The following is a 6,410-nucleotide window of genomic DNA, read 5'->3' as shown; positions in this document are numbered from 1 at the left end:
GGTGGTAGGAGACGTATGTGTTATTAAATTAAAAGCGATAAAACGAAATGCAGAAATGTTATGTGGGCAGGTTGTGGTCTTATTTTTGACACTGAGAGGTAGGTTTGAATGTAAGTCAGGATAAGTTGTTGTACTGTGGGGCCGTGTACAGTGTTTTGAGATTACATGAAGAGGAGATGGAGATAGGAAAAGTGATACGTTCCTTTTATATGTATGCATAGTTTGAATCATGTGATCCTAAGTTGAGATAAATATGAATAAGGTTTCTGTTTTGCATTTGGGTATAGTGAATAGTTTTTGTAGTTTCTGACTAGTGAATAATAAAAAGGTAGATATACTTAAATATATGGTAGTAAACGTATTAATTATTGTCTGTTCTTATGGAATAGAAGTAGTTGGGGAGTGCTTCTTTAGATGAGATGTTTTATAAATCTGTGTGAGATAAAAAAATGTAAATGTGAGGTATATTTTCTGTATGAGTTTGTTGACATTAGAGAACCACATGTGAGTATAGTTATAAGTGATACTATTTGTCAGACTGTGTTGCTGTGGCGGATATATGTAGGTTTTGAAGTGGTTCGTGTTTTACTGATGGTGAGCTTCACTATCCCTTTTGAGACACTCGTCAATTTATTCATTCCATTTAATATCGTTAATATAGATACAGTAAAGGGACTGTATATCAAAAGCTTGGGAATTAGAACTTTGTTTACTCTCCCCATGCCCTGCTATACACTCTACAGAGTGTTTAAACGACTTTCGTAACATATAGATGTCTAGCTTGTAAAGGTGGTGTAGTTCGACTGAGCCCATTTATAAACCGATGGGATGGTTTATGTCTTACCCGCCAATTTGCATGTTTGAATACTTTTTGCTGATAAGTTTTCCGGCAGACACCTGTTAAAACTAACGTCGTATATGGGTATAGTGGCGCTACTGGGAATGGTGGGGGTTTCTGTTTGATTTCGTACGGTTAAGCAAGGGTGGGGGTGGGTGTGGGGGAGGTGGTTATGTTGCTGATTGAAACACACAATATAGTAACATGCAGATGTCGAGCTACTAAAGGTGATCTAGTACCATTGGGGCACTTATTAAGTGCCCTATGGCATGGGATATGTTTTAGTTGCAAATTTTCATGTTTTAATACGTTTTGCTGATGAGCGTTTCGGGAGACATCTGTTGAAATTAAGCCTCTGTATCGCTATAGTGGCGCTTCTACTTTTGCTGGGGCTCTTTCTTTTATTGCGTAAAGTTAAGCAAGGGCGGGTGTTGAGGTGGTGTAGTGGTTCTGTGACTATTTATAAACCGTCTTATGGTATGGTGTATGTTTGAGTTGCAAAATTGCAGGTTTTAATAGCTTTTGCTGATCAGTGTTCCGGCAGACACCTGTTGACATTAAGTCTATGTATGGCTATAGTGGCGGTAACGGGAGTGCAGGGGCTCGTTGTTTGTTTTCGTAAGGTTAAGCAATGGATGGGTGGGGGTGGGGGAGGTGCGTATGTTGCTGATTATAAGACGGATATTTGTAACGTGGGCATGTGTAGTTAGTAAAGGTAATGTAGTTTGAGTGGGCCTATTTATTAACCGTGCTATGGTATTGTTTATCTTTTTCCCACGAATTTGCATGTTTGAATACTTTTTGTTGATAAGTGTTCCAGCACACACCTGTTAAAATTAAACCTGTGCATGGTTATAGTGGCGCTGCCAGGAATGGTGGGGGTTTATGTTTGATTTCGTACTGTTAAGGAAGGGCGGGGGTGGGTGTGGGGGAGGTAGGTATGTTTCTGATTAAAACACAGAATTTAGTAACGTGCAAATGTCGAGCTACTGAAGGTGATGTAGTACCACTGGGAGCACTTATAAAGTGCCCAATGGCATGGTATATGTTTTACCCGCAAATTTGTATGTTTTAATACGCTTTGCTCATGAGCGTTCCGGTAGACGGTTGTTGAAATTAAGTTCTTGTATTGGTATAGTGTGTTTACTAGGTTTGGTGTGGCTCTTTCTTTAATTTTGTAAAGTTAAGGAAGGATGGGGAAGAGGGTGGTGCAGTGGCAGTGTGCCCATTTATGAATTGCTTTATGGTATGGTATATGTTTTTCTGGCAAATTCCCATGTTTTAATACGTTTTGGTGATGAATGTTCCAGCAGACAGGTACAGAAATTACACAACATTTCTGTGGAGAAGACATCTTCGTGCTGATAGACACTCTTGTACTGTGGTAGAAGGCTGATAGCGTTGATGGAAAATTATGAAACTTGGTGCCATTGTAGATTTTAATGGAAGGTTACACCGTTTGTTTGTTACTATGGTGTAGTTAGGGTTCTAAGTGGGAGGAAAAAAAGTGGAGGTGCTCTAAAGGGGGGGGGGGCAAAGCTCTTAAAGGGGTATGGGCTATGCAAGTTGGGGTGTGGTCTAAATCAAGATAAGTATCATTGCTTTAGAAAATCCTCTCCAATTATCGTAGGTTCGGAAAAAAACATTGTTTAAAGGATTTCCCTTTCTTCTACAACGTGGTCAACCTAGCGTGATGTCTCCAGTTCTCAGTAGGGAGCAAAATAAGCATGCGTACATCGATGTGCATGCTGTCACTGTGGTGTAATAAAAAAATAAAAAAATTACTATCTTTGAGAGGGCCGAAAGTAGAGCCTGGTAGAGAGTCATTTGGAGGCTGCCTGAAAATAAGTGCCGGTCCCTAGACCGGCCCAATGAAAGCGCAGTATCCATATATCCTAAGCACTGCGCCATTCAACCATCTTTTAATTGATGGATATATTCCTACTTATATATATATATATACATAAATCTGTTTGTCCGCTTATCTTAAGCATCTATGAGCGCACTTGCCTATAGTAAGTACTGTGCCATTCATGCAGCGATACGCCTATATATGCATAGATATATCTGTCCCAGAATCAATCCTAAACATTTATCTGCCCACCCGTCTATCGTAAGTACTGGTCTTTGCATTCATTCATCCTTCAATCCATCCATACATTGATACATTGATCTATGTCTCTATCCATTGATGCATCTGGCTATGCATCCACTCACCCTATATTCAACTATACGTTCTTATTTCCGTGCATCATCCACCCCGATCTTAAATACGACGTATTATACTCATCCAGCTACCCTCTTAAGGCGTTGGAAAGGCTTGGGAAAAGCATTGACAGGCAGATTTTTTAATAAAGAATAACAAAGCTTTGAGTTACTCTTTGTGGAGCATACTTCAACACCCTTCTCTGGTGGTGTTTTAAACAAAGGTACATCTAGCGAAAGAAATGTAAAGGAGCTTTTAAGTCTAATACGTTAATTTCGAAACATAACGTTTTGTCGAAGTTGTTTATAGGTACACTGTTTTAAAGTGGCCGTGACTGACAGATACTGAATACCTGTACTTCTTATATTTGAGAAAGTATACCAGAGAGTTAATTTGGGGTGGTGAGAACCTTGAGTTCTATATTTCCATGCGAAGTACAGTATAGGAATATAAAAGTAACTGGAAAGCTTTTATGTTCATATTAAAGAGGGTGTGTGAGAACTTAGTGAGGCAGGCAAAGTGTGTGTTTTCATAGCATTAAAACAAGACCGTGTGTAAGGTGAGAGCAGGTTCGTGCTGGAGTTGCCTTGTGGTCGTTTGCAGAGGCGCAACCAGAAGGAAATTTCGGGGGAGCCTAATTCTTTCAGCAATAGGCATAGTGGGCATGTAGGGGTTGTAAAAAGGGATGAAAAAGAACAGAGTCTCCTTTACAAAAAAATGATGTTTTGAAGACCGGTGAAGTACTCGGGTGCGGCTCTGTGTGTGCGCCCGGGAAGCTGTGTCTGAGAGTCCGGGGCAATTGGCGTTGCACGCATGGTGGTCTGTCTGCTAATCACCCCACGATGATGTTGCTGGTGCATTGCAAAAAGAGAAGGGAAATACTGAGAGAAAATGGCTCTCTTTAAAGGATTTCCCTTCTCCTACAATGCGAGTCATTTGGCATGATGTCTGCACTTCTAAGTAGTGAGCAATGTGCATGCTCTCACAGTGTCACTGTGCAATAAAGAAAAAAAAACGGATTACGTTTGTGAGGTCGGAAGATAGAGCCCTATAAAGACCCGTTTTGAGGCTCCCAAAAATAAAGTGCTGGTGGTCACATCCCCACAGACACCCCCGCCAGTTAAAGCCCTAGGTGCAGTGTTATGTTTGCGAAGTTGTTGATAAAATTGTTAGGTAATAAAGGAAATTTTTATGTGTGCTGTTTGGTTGATAATATCATTCTAAGTACATAGATTAACATTTTTTAAAATACTATTTATAAAGTTGTGTGCGGTAGGTTGCAGAGAAAGTGGTGTGGGGTGGTGGGGTGTGGTGCAGAGGTAAAATGTATGAGGTTTTGCAGTTATCTATAAATTGTAAAGGAGTATGTAAATAATTGAATAAATACTTGCTGTATGTTCTATGGCACTACTTGCCATCCTAGTGCTCATCTGTTGTGCTCCATCACGTTGCAGCACTGGGTCTGGAAGTTGTCAGTGGAAGTTTTGCAATTGTATGGTATTATTTTAACATAGTGAAAAATGTGAAAAATAATTGAATCTATTTTTTTTTTTCAGAAAACTATTTCATTTGGATTGAAATGTGGAAATACCTAGAAGAAGTGACAAAAAAAGAAAAGAGAAGAAAAATATATATTTGACGAAAAGGAAAGATCTTGAAGTAGAAAAAAATGCGAGTAGTAGAGAAACTGTTTGTTCGAGTAAAAGCAAAAGATAATTTTTGAAAAAAAATATTACGAACATTTAATGAGAAAAACATCACATAAAGCAAAAAGAAGAATTATTCAAGTAAGGTGAAGCAGAGTTCAGTTTCAAATACGAGGAAAAGGAAAGATGATAAAGAAATAGTATCTGGTACTCGGAGACAAAAACAATTTCAAGAAATTCGTCAGAGACTTTTTCGATCTAGAGTGATTCAGAATTTATTGAAAACATGCTGCAAATATAAAAGAAGAACGTTCCAATTTAAAGAGAAGCAGCGTATTGAAAGTATAGTGGATACTGCTTTCAATTTGAAACAGAAGTTGTTCATTTTGATTTAAAAGAGATTGAAAGCATTGGATAAAATAGTGAAAGCATTGAAAGACAAAAGTAGAAAAAAAAGACTTGTGAACAGAACCAACTTTTGTAAAATTTTTAGTGGACATTAGAGACATACTTCTAGTACTGAGCCTTTTTTTAATGAGGGAAGTTACTTCCAGGAAAATAGTTTATCATTTGCAGTTGATACTGGAGGTCGTTAATACGAAGTTCAGGATGGTGTTCCTCTTCCAAAGGAGGAAATGGTTGGTAAAAGTGCAGAAGAGTTAATAGCTGAAGAAGTGCAAAGGATACATCCATGAGCTCCTATGTATAAGTGGAGTTCTAGTAACATTTGTATTATTCAACAGGAATCCATTGATAAAATGCAAAATTTGCTATGAGAATATAGTCAGAAAAGTATAAAACAGAAGATTGAGTTGTTACAAGGACTAGATCCATGTGATGTAAGAAAAAATACTGAGAAGTAACGGCATTCTCTGGCTTGTCTTTCAAGAAAAGTTTGTAAAAGTGTTTTTCATCATTTGAGGATGTTAGCAGTACACCATTCAGAAATGCAGAACTTTGTACTGTACTATGTAAAAAGTCCTGCATTAAGTTTAAGTGAACTGAATGGAAGTCTTTTATATGGTTCTTTATCAGATGTTCAAAAAAAAGTGCGATGATATTGAAATGCGATATTTTGGTTCAGAAGAGCAGTTCATAGAAAGTGAAAGTTTGACAATTACAGATGTTGGAGGAGATGAGAAAGTGATTAGCACTGATCAGTTTGAAGAAGAAATTGGAAAGTGTAATGTATTGTGCTCTGAAATACCAAACTATGTTTGTGTTTGTTGTTGACGTACTCATTATAAAAGTCAAAGTAGGAATGTTGATTTGTATTTGAAAAGTGAAAAGGAGAACAATGGTAAGTGGGAAGAATTTGCAACTTGTTTGTTGAAGGTTGATTTGAGTTAGGTAGTGATCAACGTATATGTAAATATTGTTACAACAAATTAAAAGAGAACATAATGCCTGCTAGAGCAGTGCATGATAAGTTGGAGTTAGTAGCTATTCCGCAGGAGGTGGCCAAATTGAATACATATGAGACGGTTCTAATTCAATCTGTTCATCCTTTTCAAACTATAATTCGGATGGAGCCTAAAACAGGTAAACTGCCACCAACAGACTTGCAAAGAGGGCTGAAAGGAAGAGTGGTGTACCTTTGGATTTTAAGAAACACATTGAAACTATTGCTGGAGAGAAAGAGGAAGAGGAGGCAGTAGTTATTTTAGTAAATGGTGTACCCACAAGGAGTCGGAAAATATGGCAAGAATTTGTGGATGTT

This window comes from Triturus cristatus, chromosome 7 (assembly GCF_964204655.1).
Source record: "Triturus cristatus chromosome 7, aTriCri1.1, whole genome shotgun sequence".
NCBI lineage: Eukaryota > Metazoa > Chordata > Amphibia > Caudata > Salamandridae > Triturus > Triturus cristatus.
The sequence above is the reverse complement of the archived record's forward strand: the minus strand, read 5'-3'. Positions refer to the sequence as shown.